The 23,376-nt window shown below is 40.4% G+C and overlaps 1 protein-coding gene across 1 annotated transcript in view; it reads left to right on the top strand.

The window, feature by feature from the left end:
* Window positions 1-23,376, top strand: part of LOC149186939 (ABC transporter G family member 28-like) — a 77,375-nt gene that overhangs the window by 32,785 nt on the left and 21,214 nt on the right. The window lies entirely within an intron of this gene.

The raw sequence follows: 23,376 nt of genomic DNA, 5'->3' as shown, positions 1-23,376 counted from the left end.
TGCACTGCTCTGATACCATGTGAAAATTCCTAAACCGGAATCCCTACTACAACAATTGGTGATATTTGTCTTATTTGTTAGATTCCTTTAAACAAATTACTTGCAGTGTCCTATGACAAATATTGAAATACATACACTGCAACCTACACCATTTAAAATAATATGCCGAAACAAGAAATTGAAAAATAGAAAGATACGACACAAATGACACAGTTATTTTTGGACAAATGTCCCCGAAAAAACCCAATGCGGGAAAACCGGTGCAACAAATTTGAAGGTTTTTTATAATTAAGCAGAAGTTATTTCTGAATACAACCTCTGAATGCCTTGCTGGAAATCCAGTACAGAGAATATCACTCGACAGAAGAAATTAGTGAGATTACCTCACTCTACACTACAAGTCCCGCCTGATCTGACAGTTGAACCAATGAGTCCTCAGTTACTTCTGTGCTGCCCCTACGCAGTCACTGCGTAGGCTTGCGTCAGAGCCTCTAAGGCACTGCATCACCTCTTTGCTGAATCAATTTGCTCTCAGGAGTTGACTCCAACCCTCTCAGCTCAAAACGTCAAACCCTCTAGCAAATTTCAGACCGCTGTGTGGAGGGCTTTGCACTGCTCTACGTGAGCCCTTCCTAGTTCTGCGTCACCCTCTTTGGGCATTGCGCGGCCTCCTCTGTGTGTCTCTCTGCCTCTCTGTTGAGTATTCTTGACTTCAGAGAAGATACTCCAGCCAAAACTCTCTCTGCCCCTCTCTGCATGATTACTACGAAATCACTGTGCTGCTCTAGCTTCAGTAATTCGATCTGATTGATCAACTCTCAGTGTGTTTTCCAAATGACCCTCAAGCCTCTTTAAATAATCTTCTCGTTGACATTCAACGTCCCAGATTAGATGCTAATCATTAGCTAAGATCATTTCTACTTGATCCTTGTCTTCTTCTAGAAGTTACACCCATAGTTAGATTTATACCCATTAATTATTTTAATTTCCTAAGTTTATACTTAGGGACACATTAAAAAGAATTAATTATTTTAATAAAACTTTCTTTGGGTGAAATTTCCCAAAATGCTTTTTGGGTTCTTTGGAATACATGTGCCCAAACCTGCTTGCAAAATTTGAGACTTAGAGCACATCCGATGCTACTAGAAATCAACACACGTCTCTTCACCTCACCTCGCTGCTGAGGCTGCAAAGGGCGATTCCCACGCCCAACCACCTCGACTTCGACTGTTGTGGACTCCAGACGTCGCTCGCGTCGAGCAACTGACTGTCTTACCACTCTGGCCAACCCCAATTTTCTCCTCTTCCATAACCATTGCCTATAATTGAGGCCCCCAATTCCCTTGTCCAGCCAAGCTGGGCTTTGCTGGGTAGGAGGATCGTCGAAGATGAGGAACTGGACGCATTCTTGCAGAACCAGAGCCGGTTTGAGGAGGTCTAGCAAAGCAATTGACGAGGGTGCAGATTGCAATTACAACCCCACAAGTCTGCCCTTCCCTTGCCGATGAGGCTCCACACAACCAGACCCACCAAAACCTGCAAATAGGATGGATCTGAGCACGCTCTCCACCACCCTCGTGTTGACACTGGACAACAACAAGCCAACCTACCTAGAAGCCTTGCGACCACGACCCCTGACGTAGAGACCGCCGAAGTTTAGAAAATCTTGGAGAAGAGATGTGCAGGGGGGCAAATCGATTGGCATGCAAGAACAAAGAAGAGTCCTCTCACATGCACTAAAACCACTGTATAACCTCAAATTGCGGAGGCCACGCTTTGCTCGTGCACGAAGGCGCTAAATTCTACACACCAAAGAAGAAAGTTGCCACTACACAGACCCAAAACCCAGGGAGGGAGCGTCGATGGCAGGGTCACCATCTTTCCCACACAATAAACCTTTGCCGTTTCCTACTCTTGCTCACAGAATACCCATAACACACAATGCACTGGGACCAAGCCCAAATACATCCACCATCCGCCATACGCTACCGTTGAACATCGCCTCTGGCTCGGGTTGAGGTTGATTGAGATTTCCCACGGATCACCTTAACTCCTCTCGTACGCGTTAATGTTAGAGGACAGGGAGGCTGATCCTCGAACCTGTAGCCAAGTGGTGACTTTCATCGCCCACGCGTTGCCTCGTGCGTCCGATTCATCATCCCCATCAGAGAATTTTCATGTGGATTTTGAAAAGCATTAATAATTTTTTTTAAGACATATTTTTGACACTTTTAATTTTTCTTATGTCCTAAGTATACATAATTTTGTTTTTTGAATGTTGATTATTTAATCATTTTTCAAGTTGTCTTATTCCTCTTCATGTTTTTCGTTCTAAGATATTTGGTTTTTAAGTGTTTTCCAAATTTTTGTTTTATTTTGCAATGATTTTTTATAATGATTTTTTTTTTTTTTGCAAAGTTAAAAAAATAATAAAATTAATACTTTGAGGTTAAGATTTATTTATTTATTTATAGATTGTTAATTAATATTTCAACACACATAAAATAATTGTTACTAAAAAATAATAATTTAAAAAACTCGATAAAAAATACACATTTTGCATAAAAGATATAATTTATAAAATATGTATTTTAAGTCATTTTCGCTAAAAATAACATGTTAAATAATTTTTTTTAATGGAAAATTCAATATTTTGTTTTGGAAAAATAACAATTTTTTTTTTTTTTAATTATAAAAATGATGACATTTGAAAAAACAAGAAGAAGATTTTTAATAAAATTTTAAGTAAAAAAATTAAAATAAATTTAAGCATACAATTTAAAAAAAATAAAAAAGAAAAAAGAAGAAGAAAAAAGCCATTAAAAATAAAAGAAGAAAAAAAAACATCTAAAAAATAAATTAAGAAAAAAATGACATTAAAAAAAAGACCATTTAAAAAAAAAGACAATTAAAAAAAATAAAAGAAACACAGATAATTAAAAAATTAAAATTAAAAAAAATAATAAATATTATAAAAAAGATATAACAAATTTTAAAAAATTGAAAAAAAAATTGCTCCCTTGGGCGGGCTCAAGTTGATTCTCCGAATTGGATTGAGCCCTCACCCGATTTCAAGAATCGGCTTGAGCCTGCCTAGGGGCTCGAGGGGTCAACACCTTGGGCAGGGGGGGCTGTGTGGAATCGACCTCAGCACGTCCAGGTGCACGAGGTGCTGCAATATATATTTTTTATAATTATTATTATTTTCTAAATTTTTTTAATTAGTTTTGTGTTTTATTTTAGTTTTTTCAATGTTTTTTTTTGTTATTTTGATTTTTTTATTTCTTAAATTTAATTTTTTACTGTTTTTTTTGTTTTGTTATAATTTTGTTTAATGTTTTTAATTTTATTATTTGAATTTTTTTTATTAACATGTCTCGCCAACGGGGCCGTCCTTGCCGAGGGAGGGGTCAGCGAGCTCAGGCTGGTCGTCCTGAGCCTGGGCACTCTTCATCTTGCGCCAATTTGGCTAGTTGAGAAACTGAGGACGTTGAGGCTATTTCTCCAGCGAATTCTCCATGCAACTTTTGTAGCTCCGGACTCATTGGACACTATCGAAGAACAGCGACGCCACCTTTAGCTTGATATCGATATCTTCATGGACCACAGGGATGAGGACCGCAATGAGATTGCAACGTATCTGATAGATATTCAATACAGTCAGAGTGAAATCCTGGAATAACTAGACAACCTTCCGCGAAGTTAGCAACGTACAAATGACCATCTTTGTAGCTTGGAAGCTCGAGTGGAGCACATCGACTTCCACATTCATGACCATGTAGGGTATTTCGCAGCTCCCCCTGTAATGCCTGCCCACCCCTCCCTGACATGCTGCTGTCAACTCAGATTTTTTTTGTGTGTCTATGTTAGTAGGCTAAGGCCTTAACACTTATAAGAAATAATGCATGTAATCTATTCTCATTGGTATGCTCTAGTCCCCAATCTCACAATCTCTGTCTATCCCAAGAGATCGGGGACTGTTGAGATCTTTTTTGTAAGCTATGCTATTTTGAAAATCTAATGAAAACACTTTTGAACGACAATTTTTTTTTTTTGAAGTGCGATTTTTAATCTATTATTTATTTATTTCTTTTAATGTTTATTTTATTTTTTAATTTTCAAATAAAGTATTTTTTTGTTTCTTCCGATATTTTTTGTTTCTTTAATTATGTTTTTTGAAAATATTTTTTTTTTATTATTATTTTTTATGTTTTTAATATATATATATATATATATATATTTTAACCTTTTGTTAGTTAATTTTGTTTGTTTGTTTTATATTTTTATGTTTGATTTTTTTTTAATATAATTTTTTATTTACATTTTATTTTTTTTAAATGTTTTTATTTTTATTTTTATTTTCGAAATTTTAAGGTTTTTAGGAGTTATGATATTTTATCTTTTACACTATTATTTCAAGGTGTTTTTTGCACAAAAAAAAATGGTTTTTACCGTCTTTTTTAAAAAATGTTGAAAACTTACAAAAAAAAATTCCAACATAAACACTTTTGGGTTTTTTGCTAGAGTTCTCGTTTTGAGTTTACAGTTCCCGTTTCAAAGTTTACATTGTTATGCATAAGTGGATTCAATCCAATTGCCTTTTCAAATGCATCTATGGATTCAACTTGTTGAAAATTCCTTGGATACTTGAATTGTGTAAACAACATAGCTTAAACATTCAATTCCAACAAATATTTTCTTGATTTAAAATTAACACTTTAAAAAGGCTAAAATTTAAAATAATGATACTTGAAATGCTATAACAATAAAAGTGTAATTTTCAATTTTTTTCGTAAGTGGTTCATTCATTGACCCCAAAGATCGACGACCACTATGTCCATAGAATATTTATATCATGCAAATCCACACGAAGAGATCACTTCCTATTGGCTCAACCCCGAGAGTGTCTAGAGAATTGAACCCATCACCTCTCAATAACAAAGGTGCTTTAATGACGAGGATTCAACCAATTGAGTTAACCCTCGGGGCCATTTTTTTTTCCAATTGCTTTATATAATATATACACATTTATTATTATTATTATTTTAAACTTAAATTGTTGACATTGAAATAGTTTAGTTTAGTTTTTTTTTTACGAAAACGGGTATGGGATATTTATATTTCTGCTGGACTGAAAGCCAGTAAACTTATTACATTGAGGTCATCTGTATTCTGATGCGGGTCACTTTTGTGAGTGAGCCTGCATCTTATTCTTACAAAATTCTTCTTTGCTCTAGATTGCATGGTTTTTATTGTTTCCCCCCACTTGGAGATACAGACGAATTTCTTTAAAATGAGGCAATAAAACATTGGAGCCTACAGGTTAGGGGATGGGATCCCATGAATCTTCTTTATCTTCCTGCTTGATTCCTGCTGAGAGTAGAGTGGCCTTATTGGCCTCTTTGTCTGCCTCTTTATTGAGTGCTCTCAGCACATGAAAAAAGTCTAAATTCTGGAAGCATTTTCCTATTCCCTTGATTCTGATTATCAGCCTAGAAAGTTTAAGATCCTTTACTTCAATGCTGGTTTTCATTGCATCTATAATAACTTGGGAGTCTCCGATTACGTTGGCTGTCTCTATACCTGTTTCTTGGAGGATCTTGAGGCCTTGATATAAAGCTAGCGCCTCAGCTTGCACACTGGTTGTGTGTCCCAGCCCCCATGCAAAGGAATGAGATGTTTCCCCATTTGGATTTACTATGACTCCTCCTGCACCAGCTTTGCCTGGGTTTCTCTTTGCTGCCCCGTCAAAGAAGAGGGTATGTCTTGACATCGCTTTGAGCCAATCTTTAAATTCATCTTCTGATTTCCTTATGTGCCAGTTTTTATGAGGAGGGACAGCTCTGTTCGCTGGGTGAAACTGTAAGCCAATGTTTGAGCCCCAGGAGATATCTTGTGGACTGAGATTTGCATAATCTTTTATGTCAGTCAGGCATTCCTTAATTTGACTTATAACTTTGCCCTCTATAACCTTGTTGTTCTGGTTTGTGCCCCTGAATAATCTTCTATTTCTTTCTAGCCAAATTTGCCAGCAAATTATTTTTGGTAGAATGCCCCAGGCTGTTTTAATTACCTGGTTTTTTGGCGGGTGACCTGGATATCTGTCTGTCCATTTCGTGAACATCTCCACAATGGTGTTTGGCATTAAGAAGGTGCGGCTCAGGTTCTGCACGAAGGAGCTCCAGATTTGCTTGGCGAAAATACATTCCAGCATGATATGTACTGCTGTCTCAGAATTTGCCTTGCATAAGTGGCAAATAGTGGGGCCGTAGATCCCTTTTCGTTGGAGAATGTCTTGCGTGAGGATGCGCTCATGGCAGAGCTGCCATGCGAATGAATCGGTCTTCGGCCAAGATGGGGTGCGCCATACCCCATGCCACGGTGCTGGATCGGGCGGCACATGAGGTATCTCAATCAGTTTTCTGTATCCGCTGGCCACTGTATACCCTTTAACGTTTGTCCCCCATCCCTTTTGATCGTGCCTGCTCTTCTGCGTGGGGGCCAAACCGTGGAGGTGGTCTGTCAGCGCCTTCCAATCTGTTTGAAGGTGATCTGGCACCGTCTCTCTTTTCCAGCCCGCCCATTTTTCATCTTGCCACCATGAGATGTCCCAGAGTGTACGCAGCCCTTTGAGTTCCATCCACCTGCGCAGATCCCTGGAGACCAGCCTAAATTCCAGAGGCTCCTGATTCATAATCCGATCTGTCCATATGTTTATCCTTCTGCCGTTTCCGGGGACCCAATAGGAGTGCTCTCTGATTAGGGGGCCTGCTTTAGCTAGGATTTTGTGGAATGCTGAGTTCTGTTTGATGAGAGTAGAGTTCAGGGCTTGAGGATTACTTTCTAGACATCTTAGCCGATATCCCCTGAAGTACTTCTTCCATAAGGCGATCTGAGCCCAGCCTGGTTTGGGCGCAATGATCCTCCAAATGATCTTTGCAGCCATGGCCACGTTCTGGTGCTTGATGCTTTTGAAATTCAGTCCACCTTCCCACAGAGGCTTGGCTATTGTTTCCCAGCTGATGAGGGGGATTTTCCTTTCATTTTGCTTTCCGCCTTTCCAGAAGAATCTGCGCATGAGCTCCTCCATCTTGTTCAAAATGGTTAGAGGGGCAATGAGACCTGCAAAATGAAATATAGGAAGACTGGAGAGCACAGATTTCACCAGAACAGTCTTGCCAGCTGCGTTGAGCCAGCGGAAGCCCCAGGATTGAATTTTAGATTTGAACTTTTCAAGCTGTGGATGCCAGTCTTTGACAGAGAGCCTTTTGTGGCTGATCGGAAGACCCAGGTATTTAAAAGAAGTCCAGGTGGATGAGGCAGCAAAGTCGAGACACCTAGATATTGCAGAGAGAACCCTTGGCGGGGTATTCCAGCTATAAATGTGACATTTATTCTTATTGAGGGCACTACCAGAGGCCTTAATGGAGACATCCAGGGCGGCTTTGAACTTGGAGGCGGTGGAGTAGGTGGCGCTGCCTAATAACAGGGTATCATCAGCGAATAAGGCATGATTTAAACTTTTGACTCCTCTAGCTATACTCAGGCCATTGATTTCTTGGTCATGCATTTTTTTATCTAGCAGGAAACTGAGGACCGAGGCTTGGATGACAAAGAGCAGGGGGGAGAGGGGGCATCCCTGCCTGAGTCCCCTCGAGGCTTTGAAGAATTCTGTGGCTCTTCCGTTTACTAGGGGGGCAATCCAAGGCTCTGAAATGGCAGCCTGGATCCACTTTATAAATTTTTCCCCAAAACCAAATTTATACATGACATTCCATAGAAATCTATGATTGACTCGATCAAAGGCATTTGCTAGGTCGAGTTTGATCACCATACCTTGTTCCTTTCGGTGGAGGCTTGAGTGAATTGCCTCTTGAACGAGAGTGTAGTTGTCCACGATTTGCCTTCCCTGAATGAAGCCTCCTTGGTTTTCCGGGATAATTTTTGGAAGGATGGGCTTCAGCCTGTTTGCAATGACCTTGGTGATTATTTTGTACCCAATGTTGCAAAGCGAAATCGGACGAAATCTGCTGAAATTATTGGCTCCTTTCTCCTTTGGTATGAGAGCTAGGAAAGCGGAATTAGTGCTACCTCCTATTTTATGAGAATTTTGGGACTTTTGAACCATTTTAAAAAGGTCCTTTTCCACAATTGGCCAGCAGACTTGGAGAAATCTGGCTGAGAAGCCATCTGGCCCCGGGGCCTTGTCCGGCTCCATGTCAAAGAGGGCTTTTTTAACTTCCTCTTTTGTGATTTTAGCCTCTAGTGCCGCGTTCATACGAGGAGAGATTGCTTGCGGGATAATGCCTAGCAGCTCTTGGTGCTGAAGCGGCTCCTGGTCTTCAGTAAAAAGCTTTTGGAAGTGTAAATAGGCTGCCTTTTTGATATCTGGAAATTCCTTGTGCGTATCATTATCTTCCTTGATCTCAGAGATAGTGTTGAAGCATCTCCTAGCTTGAGCTTGCTTATGGAAAAAACTCGTATTCCTATCTCCTGCTTTTAACCAGAGATTCCTCGATTTTAGTCTCCAATATTCTTCTTCGGCCAGGCAGGCTTTGTGGTAGCGCTGCTGGAGATTTATTTCCTGGTCCATCATCTCCTTTGTAATTATGGCGCTCTCCATGCAAGATTGATGAGAGGCTAGGGAGGATTTGATGGCTTTCCTTTCTGTTGCTGGATTTGAAAGGGTTTTTGCCCAGCGCTTCAAGACTCCTTTTACCCTTCTGAGTTTTTCCTCCCAAATGTAGGAAGGTGAGCCTTTAACAGGTTGGCTCCAACATTCTTTGATTGTTTGCATGAAAAGAGGCTCCCTTATCCAGAGAGGGTTGAATCGGAAGGGGATGGGTCCCAGATCTGAGTGGGCCAACAGCTCTAGCTTTACCGGCCTGTGATCCGAGATGCTGCAAGGAAGAATGTGCATTCTAGGTTCTAGACCAAGCAGCAAAAAGGAGCTTTGGATGAAAAATCTATCAAGTCTGGCAGCTATATGACCAGGACCTATTCTTTTGTTAGACCAAGAGTACTTACCTGATGAGGGTTTGATGTCTAGCAAGTCCCAATCTTGCAGCAGATCCTCCGCCCATTCTCTTGCCTGGTCTCGAACAGTGCTTCCTCCCCTTTTCTCAGATGAGTGGAGAGTGAGATTTAGGTCTCCAGCAATGATTACATTTTCCATACTTGTCAGATCTGCTTGATGTTTTATAGTTTCCCAGCATTCCTTTTTCTCCCTTATGTTGACTGGAGAATATACATTGAAAAGCGTAATGATTTCCTTTGTGTCAAGGTTCTGCATTTTTTGCATCAACCAGTGGGTGTTGCTTGCTTCATAGCTGAGTGCATATATGTTGGGATTCCATAGGATTCCGATCCCTCCTGAAGCACCCCTGGCTGAGATTGCTCTTGCTTCGCTTCTGGGCCATAAATTTTTGCTGATTTGCAGGAAGAGTTTGTCTTCCAGTTTGGTCTCCTGGATGAGAAGTATGTCTGGGGCTTCTGTTCTTGCTAAATTCCTTACGGCTTCTTCCTTGACTTTGCTCCCCAGGCCTCTACAGTTCCAGGAGATGACCTTCATTATTTATGTTTCTGGTGGGCTCCCTTGGAGCCTTGGGGCTGATTTTTCATCATTTTAGGCTTTGAAGCGAGGAGCTTTTCCAGTGTTGGTTGGCTGCCCTGTAGCTTGTCTTTGTAGGTCTGCTGCTCTCTTTTCTCTTTATCTGTTTTGCGCCCTCTTGCTGATCTTCTTATCGAGGTTTGGGAATCTCCTATTTCGCCTTCTTCTTCTGACTCCTCTATTTCTTGATCTTCTTCTTCATCTTCTGGGTCCGTGTCTTTAGGGTTCTCAGCTTCTTTTGGAGAAGTTGGAGGTGAGCTTTTCCTTGAGGATTCTGGCTTTTGAGTCTCTGTCTCTGGAGTGTCTTCTGTCGGTTGACTTAGGAGGATAAATTTGTTTTCTTGCGCCTTTTTTGCAGGGGGTTTCTGGGCATTAGATTTGCCTGTTTGCCCACCCTGCTTCTGTCCCTTTTGATTGCCTCTAGCTCGTCTTACTTGATTCCATCCTTCTTCGTTTCCTTTCTCTGGCTCTGGATTGGTCGGGCAGTTTCTAGCAAAGTGCCCGTACACATGGCATTTCCTGCATTTGAAAGGCAGTTGTTCATAATCCAAGATCTGCACGTGGGACCAGCTGCCTACTTTAATTTTGACTGCTTCTGGTAAACCTTCCTCTAAATCTACCTCCACGCAGATCCTGGCACAGTCATACTGATCCTTGTTGCTTGCCCGGTCAATGAATTTCCCGAGGGAGTTGCCGATGTGTTTCAAGGATTCCCAATTCCAACAGTGAACCGGCAGATTTGGGAGACGAACCCATACTGGAACAGCCTTGGGGACATCTACTGCTGGGTCGAAATCCGGTGTCCATTTGTTCAGGTAGAGACCCTGAGGACCCATGAAGTACGGTCCATTTCTAAAGATCAGGTCCTTGTCTTCTCTGGAGGTGAATTCGAAAAGGAAGAAACCTCTCCCTAGGAAGTAAGAGGTAACGCTTTGGCTGATCAATGGTGCCCAGTTCCGGTTTACCCATTGTTCTGTAGATTTCGGGGATGGCCACAGTCCTGTGAATTGGCCAATGAGACCCCGCTCCGCCAGTGATATAGCGACCTGCATGGGGGTCTCCGGGGGCAAAGAGATCTCTAGGATCTCATCTATTTTCTTGACGAATCTGGAGGCTTCGGTTCTTTTCTTCGGAGGCAAACCTGCCAGAAGATGGTTAAAAGCCTCAGCTGCAGGTCCTGGGGGAGGATCATGGCCCAGGGACTCCATCAAACCTAAAGCCGGCCGCCTCAAGGGCAGCGCAGCAAGGAACGCCCTCTAGCCAGAGGGACGGCTGACAGTCAAGATCCGATCTGAATCGATCTGACAGGAGCCGATCCGATCTAGGGCCGAGAAGCCAACAGAGAATTCGCAGCGGAAATGGCCCGCAGGGGGCAGATCCAGAAGCCGGGATCGAAGCGGGGGGCAAAGCACGCTCTCCTCAGCGCAGAGAAGGGCCGCTCAGAAGAGGACCGATCCGACTTGAGGTCAAGGAGCCGAGAGGAAGGGAGGATCGCAGGGGGCAGGGCCCGCAGGGGTAGGTCAAGGAGCCGAGGCTTGAAGCAGGAGCCTGGGCGCTCTCTCAGAGCAGATAATTTAATCAGGAGTTTGCAGCCTCTCATTTGAAATAGTTTAGTTAACATGGGCATTGAGATGTTTTATTTATAGATTATATTGTACAAAATAAAACTTTTAAATGTCACATATTAATTTTATATTGTACACATCTCCCTCTTATTACTTATTATTGTGGAATTGAATATTTTTATTTTCAATTATTTATTCTCTTAAAGCTTCGAAATATTTTAATATTTTATCGCAGTGTATATGTGTGTGTGTGTGTGTTTTCTTTAAAGTTCATATTAAAATATATTAGTTAACATGGATATTCAAATGGTTTATGTATGTATATGAAAATATAAATAATATTATTTTTTAATTACTTTAAAATAATTTTAAAAGTTGATATAAAATTATCTTATTTTACATGAACATGAGAATATTTTATTTACCACTAAGAGTGAGCGAAATACTTTTATCATATCTCTTTTATATTGAGTGGTGGGACTATGTTTTATGATACTTTTAAGTAAACTAACTAAATAACTATATTGGTTTTTAATTTTGATTTAATCAACATTGTTTCTTAATTTAAAAAATATTTTATTTTTGTTTTAAAAGGGACATGTGGCAAGTCCACGTTGAGCAGGGACAAAATCATAGATTGCCCTCATATTGGGTTGTAGAATGCACCTCTTGAAGCAATTATCAATAATTATTAGGTGGATGATAAGGATTTAATCTCCACCACATGTCTTGCAATAGGGCTTGTTAGTTTTTGTAGCATCGGATGTGTTCTAGCCTTGAAATTTTGTGGAGAGGCTAGAATATATGAGATCTTCAAAACCCATAAATCGTTTTTGGAAATTCTGCCTAGAAATGACTTAATTAGATTGTTAACCAATTTCTTAAGTCTAAATTTAGGGAATATGGTTAATTAATCAATATTAATTAAGTCAAAGCGTGAATGATTTAGAAGTTCACACGGATCGACTTCAAGATGATCCTAGCCATCGATTAAGATTCAATCTTGGTTGTTGTAGTATGTTAAATTTGGCAACTAGGGCCAAACTCCATGTGGGTCATCTTATTTATTGCAGCTGATATTTTTCTTGGATCCTTCTCATCGAGAGGTGTAGGATTGATCTAAAGATCATCCGATTCTGATAAGTATTTATGAAGATATGAATTTATTTAGATTATGGACAAATTGTCAAGTCGGCTAGCAACTTATGTAGGCTCAAAAGCCCAACAATCATGTCTATTCAACCTCTACGGTTTTAGTATAAATAGAAGAGGACTTGAAGTCATTTGTCACACACTCTTCATGTGATCTCCTCCTCTCCACGTCTTTGGGTTTTGGTGAAGGAGAGGCACTAAGAGTATACGATGGACTAAGTAAGAATGATGCCCTAGTCTCAGTCAACGGATGTAGCCACAGAGAGCCGCAGTCATAAAGAGGAGCTGTAGTCATCTGAAATTCCGCATGAAGTTGACCGCAACAAAGGGTTTGACTGCACCTTGATCGAGCTTTAGGTGTAGTCATAAACTCGGGTGCTTAAGGGACAGACAAATCTCGCATTATGGATGTATCATTGTGTATTTACATAAGAAAAACAGAGGCACTGTTTTGGCATCATAATAAACAGTATTCGGTCTCCTAGCAGCCTCAGTGTATATATGTATATGCTTGTATTTCGGTGCTCTTACAATAGCACTTAGTCAAGTCATACAAAGAGATCTGGCCGCAATTAAACAGGAGACCTGTAACTGTCAAGAGGAGTACCAATACGCAGTATGAAGGTGTCCCTCATACGTTGTCCTAAAGTTCTTATTACGCAGCCCTTATTCACTGTTCTAGGAGGCCATTATATGTTGTTCTAAGATGCCCTAAATCAGCATATCCTTTGAGCCTTCATTCACAACTAAAGTGTGATCATATCCGCTGATTAGAGGAGTCACTCATTCCACAGCAAAGAAACCCTATATGCAACAAATGAAGACTGGAAATAGCCTAGCTACTTTGCTAGGTTGCAAGCCATAGCAAGCAGCTAAGGCTGATATACATATGGCAGTGTAATGAAGCAACAGAAGTATAGCAACAACATGATGTAGCAACAAGGTGTTGCAGCATGATGAAGCAATAGAAGTATAGCAGCAGCATGATGTAGCAACAAGGCATTGCAGCATGATGATGTATTGAGTATGCCTTGTGTGTATGATTGGGTGAAAACATAGTGACAAGTGCAACTGATAATCAAGTATAGCATAGCAGGCATTGAGTGCAGATCAGCAATGTGTACAACATTAGATGCAGATCCGTGATAAGAGCAGCTCAATGAGTGGAGCAGCAAAGTGACAAGAGCATCTACATGAAGTGCAGCATGGTGCAGCACAACGAGGTGCAGTATGTAGACAAGATGCAACACTATGATAGGTGAAGGAGTCACCTTGGAGAATCAGTTGAAGCAGCATGTCTTCAACTGATCTCATGTAGATATAATAAGTCAAAGTGTTGACTTCCGTTGTAAATGTACTATCTCTATCTCTCTCTATCTGCTGAATTATTGAAGAACATAAAAGAAGAATTGATCAAGGGTTTCCCCACATTGGGGTTTGTCCCTGGCGAGCGCCACATCTTGTGTCTGGGCTTGTCTTCTGCGATTTATGTTTATGTTCTATCTGCAGTTTACTTTAATGTTGATGTGATTGCTAATCTGGAAAAGATATTGAGCTAACTGTGAAAATTGAAATAAATTGCTCTAAGCATAGAACATACCTAAAATTAACATGGTATCAGAGCTGAGGTGAAGACAATGCCCAAGCAAGAGTGAAAGAGCAATCACCAAAGACAGTTGGGAAAGGACAAAAGGATCAGTGGATTCCTCATCCCTCTTCAAATTCACCAAGGGTGAAGTCGAAGCAGAGAATATTATCAGAATGGCGCAACGGAATATGGCCTACCTAAAGATCACTTCATTGGAAGACCGGATCTCAGGGTGGAAGGAAAGGCAGATAACTAGTTCGGCCATTATGCGAAGGAGTGTCCGAATGGAAGGGACACATCACTTGATGATGATAACAACAGGGACATCTTCAATGATCAAAGGAATGACAGGTAATGCAGGTCATCAAGGAAATGGCCGACTCTTCATAGAAAGCAAGGAACCTTGGGTATGAAGAATCAAATGTTGTTTTTGATAAGATAAAGAAGCATTATCTTGTATTGGCCCTCTCCTTCAGATTCTTCGGGAATCTGGCTTATTGATTGTAGTGCTTCAAGGCACTTCATCGGATAGAAGGGTGCACTCTCTAATTTGGTAGAGATGGAAACAATCGTGGGATTATACTTGGAGCCGATGTCACCTATCCCAGAAAGGGTGTAGGGAATGTTACCCCTCAATTGAATGAGGGTAACTCGATTCAATACAGAATCTCTTTTATGTACCTAATCGCAAGAAGAACCTGGTGTCCATTTTAGCAATGGAAGTCGAAAGTTACAGGGTGGCACTCATAGATGGAAAGGTACGTTTTTGAAAATAAAATTTTCAAAGATGTTTTTGAATTCAGGGTTGTATCAAGTTGCAGAAAGTCCACTGGCGACCATGTCCATTGACACATAGCACCGGAGGTCTATGAGTCAGATAATGACAGGGATGCCTGAATTCAAAAAGAGCATGAAAGTACATGTCTGAGATGTACCGAAGGAAAATCTTACAAGGGGACCATTCCCCTCATATAGCAGGTCCACAGGTTTGGAACAACCCGAGGGGTTTGAGATTGATGATTAGGAATCTCACGTATGCAGGTGGAAGAAATCCCTCTATGGCTTGAAGCAAAACTCCTCGGGCATAGTATGAGAGGATTGATAGCTGTCAGATGAAGCTGAGATTCACTAAGAATGAAGTCAATCCAAACCATTGTTTGAAGGTTGTGGATGATAGACCTCTCATACTAACACCTCATGAGGACGACCTATCTCTGACAGGTGCAGACCCTCTCATTTGCAAAAGTAAGAGGGAGTTGGATTCTGAATGTGGAATGATAAACTGCAAGCTTGTGACTACCTCAAGGATCTTAACTTTCAAAAGTTATATGGTAGTGATGTCGGACCAGATCTGGGAAATGCCTCTGAGTTTCATAAACTCATTCGCGTTGATGTTCTTGGTGAACTTCCGTCTGGACATATGTTTTGCAGTTAGCATGGTGAGCTCATATTTGGTTGAGCCTCACTAGATTGATGCCAAGAATCTTCTGAGATATCTTCGGGGCACAATCTCTCATGGATTGAGATACACTGCCTGAAATATGAAACTGCATGATTATTTGAATGCTGAGTGGGTAGGCAGTGTGGAGGATCACTAGAGCACTTCTTAGTGCTGGTTTTCTTTGGATTCTGCTTCGATATCATGGATGAGCAGGAAGCAGAAATCGGTTGCTATAAGCACCACCGAGACCGAATACACAACTATGAGTATGATCTCATGTGAAGCTGCATGGTTGCAGAAGCTCTTAAGTGAGCTATTTGTACACATGATGAATACCATTGTGATTCTCTGTGACAACCAGAGGTGGGATTCGATTATTGAGGAATCTCGTATTCGATGATTGCTCCAGCAGATAGACATCAGATACTGCCTTATCTGAGATATGGTAAGTCGATGAGCGGGGAGGCTCCATCACATTGAGACTGATGTATAGGTCGCAGACATTTTGTCAAAGCCCCGGGGAAAGGTCAAATCTGTGACTTTCCCAAAAAACTTGGAGTCATTGAGTGACCTTCTTATAAGGATCCTACATGTTGCATGCATTGAGCTCTAGGAGCTCTGGGGGCTTGGGGTACTTACTGGAGCAACATACGACCACAGGGTGACTCACCTTCCCCTGGTGGTGCGCTATGAATAGGATGATTAGTTCTCTTGTGGGCTAGGATGATTCGTTCTCCATGGCGACTGTGGAACAGGATGATTCGTTCTCCATGGCGACTGTGGAACAGGATGATTCGTTCTCTTGTGGGCTAGGATGATTCGTTCTCCATGGCGACTGTGGAACATGATAATTCGTTCTCCTGTGGACCAGGATGATTAGTTCTCTGTGGCATCCACTGGACAAGATGATTCGTTCTCCTGTGGACAGGATGATTAGTTCTCTTATCGAGGCATCCTACCCATGCAGTCTGGGACTCATGGGAAGTACCTCTCATCTGATCAATGAGCAGGGAAATGAGGATAAGGACCATAGTAGTTCTATCGATGGACACATTGTTGTATCTACCGTACTCCCTGTGCTAGGATGACCTCCATTGATTTGGGATCAATGAAACTGAAAAGGGATCAGTATGAGTGGTTTGAGACACTCTTGTGATATTGATCTAGGATCAATAAAATTGACTTCGGGTCAGTGAGAGTGATGTGACACTCTCTTCAGATGAGACTGACTTCGAGTCAGTAGAGAATGATATAAGACATTCTCAATCAATTCTTCTTCTTCATGGTTCAGCAGAGCTGAGTAGAGCAGAGCTAAGTAGAGCAGGGCACTGATGGCAGAGATAGTACAATCGAACATATGGATCAGCGGATGGAGTTCTCCCTAGTTGAGAGAGTGTTAAATTTGGCAACTAGGGCCAAACTCCATGTGGGTCATCTTATTTATGGCAGCTGATATTTTTCTTGGATCCCTCTCATCGAGAGGTGTAGGATTGATCTAAAGATCACCCAATTCCGATAAGTATTTATGAAGATATGAATTTATTTAGATTATGAACAAATTGTCAAGTCGGCCAGCAACTTATGTAGGCTCAAAAGCCCAACAGTCATGTCTATTCAACCCTCTATGTTTTTAGTATAAATAGAAGAGGACTTGAAGTCATTTGTCACACACTCTTCATGTGATCTCCTCCTCTCCACGTCTTTGGGTTTTGGTGAAGGAGAGACACTAAGAGTATACGCTGGACTAAGTAAGAATGATGCCCTAGCCGCAGTCAAGGGATGTAGCCGCAAAGAGCCGCAGTCAAGACATGTAGCCGCAGAGAGCCGCAGTCATGAAGAGGAGCCGTAGTCATCTGAAATTCCACATGAAGCTGAGCCGCAGCAAAGGGTTTGACTGCACCTCGTTTGGGCTTTAGGTGCAGTCATAAACTCGGGTGCTTAAGGAACAGACAAATCTCGCATTACGGATGTATCACTGTGTATTTACATAAGAAAAACAGAGGCACTGTTTTGGCATCATAATAAACAATATTCGGTCTCCTAGCAGCCTCAGCGTAGATATGTATATGCTTGCTCTTACAATAGCACTCAGTCAAGTCATACAAAGAGATCTGGCCGCAGTTAAACAGGAGACCTGTAACTATCAAGAGGAGTACCAATACGCAAAATTAAGGTGTCCCTCATACGTTGTCCTAAAGTTCTTATTACGCAACCCTTATTCATTGTTCTAGGAGGCCATTATACGTTGTTCTAAGATGCCCTAAATCAGCATATCCTTCGAGTCTTCATTCACAGCTAGAGTGTGATCATATCTGCTGATTAGAGGAGTCACTCATTCCACAGCAAAGAAACCCTATACGCAGCAAATGAAGACTGGAACTATAGCCTAGCTGCTTTGCTAGGCTGCAAGCCATAGCAAGCCATAGCAAGCAGCTAACGCTGATATACATATGGCAGTGTAATGAAGCAACAGAAGTATAGCATCAGCATGATGTAGCAACAAGGCATTGCAGCATGATGATGTATTGAGTATGCCTTGTGTGTATGATTGGGTGAAAACACAGTGACAAGTGCAATTGATAATCAAGTGTAGCATAGCAAGCATTGAGTGTAGATCAACAATGTGTACAACATTAGATGCAGATCTGTGATAAGAACAACTCAATGAGTGGAGCAACAAAGTGACAAGAGCATCTACATGAAGTGCAGCATGGTGCAGAACAACGAGGTGCAGTATGTAGACAAGATGCAATATTATGATAGGTGAAGGAGTCACCTTGGAGAATCAGTTGAAGCAGCATGTCTTCCACTGATCTCATGTAGATATAATAAGTCAAAGTGTTGACTTCCGTTGTATATGTACTATCTCTATCTCTCTCTATCTGCTAAATTATTGAAGAATATAAAAGAAGAATTGATCAAGGGTTTCCCCACATTGGGGTTTGTCCCTGGCTAGCGCCACATCTTGTGTCTTGGCTTTTCTTTTGCGATATATGTTTATGTTCTATCTGCACTTTACTTTAATGCTGATGTGATTGCTACTCTGGAAAAGATATTGAGCTAACTGTGAAAATTGAAATAAATTGCTCTAAGCATAAAACATACCTAAAATTAACATAGTACCAGTAGAGGATTATAAGAAGAGGTCGATGGGTACTTGGAGAATACACTTGAGAGGTTTGATTTCATGAGCAGATCAATTTCCAGTGTAGCAATAGTTAGTTGCCGGAGAGAGAGCTTGAGATCGAAATAGTGAGAGAGGGGCAGAGACAATGAAGTCGAAGGAGGATTTTCAGATCCAGTGAGTGCATTTGCAGAGAGGTAGAAGAGCCACATAGAAGCTGACATTGGGGCAGTGTAATAGCCTCTAGAGGCAAAGTCGATTTGCTAGGAGAGATTGACGTTTTCAGTTCCAAACGTCGGGAAGGAGTCCCAGAGTGCCAGAGAAGCATCTTTTTGGTCAGCAGAAGGCATAACAACTTCATCAGAGTCCAATCCGAGGATAGACGTCCAACCAGCTATGCAGAGGTTGACGCAAAGGCTCAGAGGGCCAAAATTTTGAATGTAAGTTGTGTCGGGAGATTGCCTGTGGGGCGAGGAAAATTCCTCTCCAGATTTTTGCTAGTATTTCTTTGTACGATTGTCAGTTTCAGCATCCAGTTTTACTCAAATTATTTCACTGCTGCTTAATATTAAAACCCTCATTTGCTGCACTGGTTTTCCCAAGTTGGGTTTTTCCGGAGACATTTGTCCAAAAATAACTGTAAGGCACAAAACTGCAAATTTAATACCAACCTAGATCCATTTTAACCACAGATTTATGAAGCGTCGAGAGGTATCAAATATCTTGAGGTGCAAACCTATTTTTTGAATGCAAAACTTGAGGAACGGTTTTCACCTCGAGAGATTTGATCCCTCTCAGCTCTTCATAGATCCATGGTTAAGATGAATCTAGATTGATTATTTAAATCTAAATCGTCTATATTTTTCGAGTGTATGTTTTTTGATTCAATACTCTTAAATTTTCGACAACAATGTTCATACAAAAATACATCAATGTCAATATTTTTGACATACAAAATAATTACTTGAATCTAAATCATTTACATTCTCCGAATTGTTATGCTCAACATTTTCATTTTTTTGATCTATATGTTGGTAAGACATTACTTATTACATATAGACATTGTTCACTCAGAAAGGGTTTGAACCCAGATCCTAAAAAGACCAAGAACTTGAGGAGACCAAAAGCCTTGCTCACACAACCATCACCAATCAAGATACCTCACCTACAACAACCATCACCAATCAAGATGCCTCACCTAAACGTATAATGCTCGACATCTTAATACAATGCCCTTGAAATTCCAATCCAACCCCAATGTTGGTATTATGCGGCAATGGAAGTGGTTGCCCGACATCTAAAATAATTTTTATGAAAAGGAAACATCATTAAGTAAATCACTTTGAGCCTTTAAAGTGATTGTATAAATTTTTAGGAAAAAGATACGGAGCTAAAATAAATCAAAGTTTTAACGGATTCAAAACAAAATTCTAAAAAGCTAATGTACACAACATTGATTTGAAAACGAACAATAATATATAGATTTAACATTCATCAATTCTTAATTAAAAGTGAAAATTTACATATATTTAATATTTTTAATAATTAATAATAAAATAAAATATCCAAAATTTTTATAAATCAATGCCACCCTTTAAGTAATATATCGCCAATCCCTTCGGGATTACGAGTAGCATAGCGATGTATTACTTATAAACAATTTTGAATCTATATAAATTAACCAGATGGATGTGACCAATATGAGCCACATAAATCCCCGTGACAATATAAATGAACAAATATTCCCAATGCAAAGTAACTCCATATTTTTTAGGTTATACACACTGTAAATATGACCGAATCTTCCAGAAATAAAATAAAGAAGGTAGATAAATACAGAGATATAATTATTAAAACATTCACAGAGAACCAAATGATATAGGATGAAGAAGGTACATAAATATAGAGCTATATTTATTAAAACGTTCATACAAAACCAAATGATATAGGATGGAATTTTACAAAACATGCATTGTAATCAAGAAAAAATTTAAGATAATATTGGCAAGTGTGATAATTTGGTATGTTTTTATCAGAAAAAATATTCATTAATTTCTATTTAAAAAAAATAAAATTTACTCGTATAAAATTATTTTACTTTTATAGAGAATATATAAAATTATTAAAATTTTGAATATTTAATATTATAATGTTATATAATTAACATTAAAAAATGATAAAATTCACAATTTCTATCCCAACTTGCATTGTGAATGTGAGAATGAGGGTCGGAGACCAGGACAATTACAAAGGGTTTCGAGTCCAGGAAGACCACCTGTGAAGGTTTGCCCTGGATCAACGATTAAACTACTTATCAGGGGCCTCCTTGTGCTGGCCAGCCATTTACGACTTTGCTTTAGCAACTTGTCACTTAATTTTTGAAGGCATCGTCCTCGATGCCCTTTTGATGGTATCTTCAACCTGTGTACCTTGAAATATTATTGCCGTACTGATATTTTCCAATCTCGATCTTTTTCATGCTCCGCATTAAAGTAGGGAGTGTTACTTGCCCTCTACCTAACATTTTGGCAGGTCCTATCTTCCCTAGACACTGGTCAAGTCAATATAGTACTGTTGTTTTTTGCTAAAATCGGCAACTAGGGCCAAACTCCATGTGGGTCATCTTATTAATGGCAGTTGATATTTTTCTTGGTTCCCTCTCATCGAGAGGTGTAGGATTGATCTAAAGATCATCCGATTCCGATAAGTATTCATGGAGATATGAATTTATTTGTGTTATGGGACAATTCGTCAAGGTCGGCTAGCAACCAAACAAACCCCACTTGTGCTCAACGTTTTAGTATAAATAGAGGTGGCTTTCAAGTCATTTCTACACACTCACTTGGGATCTCTTCCTCTCTACTTGTCTTTGGGTTTTAGTAGGAGGAGAGATCCTAAGTGATAATGTTGCCTTGATGGAGGAAGGATCTACGCTGCCCTAACAGAGATCTACGCTGCCCTAATGGAGATCTATGCAACCCTATGAAGAAGCCCTAGACGTAGAAAGGAAGGGAGATCTAGAATGGTGAAGGAAGCCTACATAACGCAAGCAAGGAAAGATCTAATTGCTGGTCTAGAAAGAGACCCTATCAATTGTACTAAAAGGCTCCTGCACGCAGCCCTAAGGAGAGACCTATACGCTGTTCAAAAGAGCCCTAGTCGCAGTTCTGTTCATGCCCTAATCACAGTCCATATACGCCCTAATTGCTGGCCTTATTCCGCACTAGATGTTTCCCTACATCCGCAATTTAAGAAGACTCTTATATGCTGGAAATAGGAGGCCTTATCTCCCTAGACACAATCCTCTAATACGCAATCTCAAGAGGCCTCTATGCTGTCCTAACTGCAGTCCTCAAAGGTGATATAATGCACATTCAATGAGGGTTCTATCCAGCAAGAGGAGGATTCCTATACGCTAGAAAGAGGAGCCCTTAACGCAGTCAAAGGAAGACTATTCAAGCATGCCCCAGCCGCAGCCATGGAGGAGTCTTACCACAACTATCAGACCTCAGATTTGGACAACAACAACGTCAAGCTTCAGGCAGATGAGGAAGGTCTAAAAGTGGTTTGTATGACAGGGAGAAGAGTGTTGAAGGGTATACGTTGAAGTTTTTCCAACAAGGCAACATATGTTAGGACTGTGTTCATAATAGTACAGTCACTTGGATGGAGAAAGGGGTGTGAACTTGATGAAGGTTATGAACGGTAAATTCTATGAGAGAAATCACTGTGTTGAAGACCTTGGTTGGAAACCTTTGGAGCAAAAAAGGGGACTGTTAGAGGGCAGATTAATATAGGCTTATGTTTAGTGACATTGGTGGAACTTTGTCAATAGAAGACAGATTGAAGAGCGGACCGTATGAAGGTATAGACTTCCTTGTGAGCAGCAGAGGAAGACTGTGTGTTAGGACGTGGGCCATAACACCACATTCAATATTTTGTATGAGTATTTGAGTGCTCAGATCATTAGCATAATATTTATGGAGCTATCATGTTGCTGAAGCTATTAGAGGACTGTTTGATGCCGCTGTAATATAAGATGGACAGAGCTAGTGTCATGGGTTGGTTCAACTGACAAGGAGCAAAATGATGATGTAAGGGTCTCACCTTGAAGGACCTTATGCTACAAATCAGTTGAAGATTGAAGGCTGCTCTCCGAGTTGCAGTCCTTGGTGTCAAATGTATCACTGTATTGTGTCATCTTCATGGTGAAAATCTTTGCTCTTATCTAGTCAAGTCAAAGTGTTGACTTCTGATGTATATGTACCATCTCTCTCTCTCTTCGTTGAACTATTGAAGAAGATATATGAAGAATTGATCAAGGGTTTCCCCACATTGGGGTTTGTCCCTGGCTAGCGCCACATCTTGTGTCCACTTGTCTTGGCTTGTCTTCTGCGATTTATGTTTATGTTCTATCTGTAGTTTACTTTAATGCTGATGTGATTGCTAATCTGGAAAAGATATTGAGCTAACTGTGAAAATTGAAATAAATTGCTCTAACTATAGAACATACCTAAAATTAACATGGTATCAGAGGTGAGGTGAAGATAATGCCCAAGAAAGAGTGAAAGAGCAATCACCGAAGACAGTTAAGAAAGGACAAAAGGATCAATGGATTCCTCATCCCTCTTCAAATTCACCAAGGGTGAAGTTGAAGCAGAGTATATTATCAGAATGGTGCAGCGGAAGCTTTTGATGGCCTACCTTCAGATCACTTCAATGGGAAGTCTGGATCTCAGGGTGAAAGGATAGGCTGATGCCTTGCTTGCAATAAGTTCGGCCATTATGCGAAGGAGTAAGGACACATCACTTGATGATGATAACAATCATTCCAGGGACATCTTCAATGATTAGAGGAATGACAGGTAATACAGGTCATCAAGAAAACGACCGACT

This window comes from Pinus tabuliformis, chromosome 3_1 (genome assembly GCF_031772625.1).
Source record: "Pinus tabuliformis cultivar Carrire ecotype Pingquan chromosome 3_1, CPIR1, whole genome shotgun sequence".
NCBI lineage: Eukaryota > Viridiplantae > Streptophyta > Pinopsida > Pinales > Pinaceae > Pinus > Pinus tabuliformis.
This window is presented reverse-complemented; position numbering and strand designations above follow the sequence as displayed.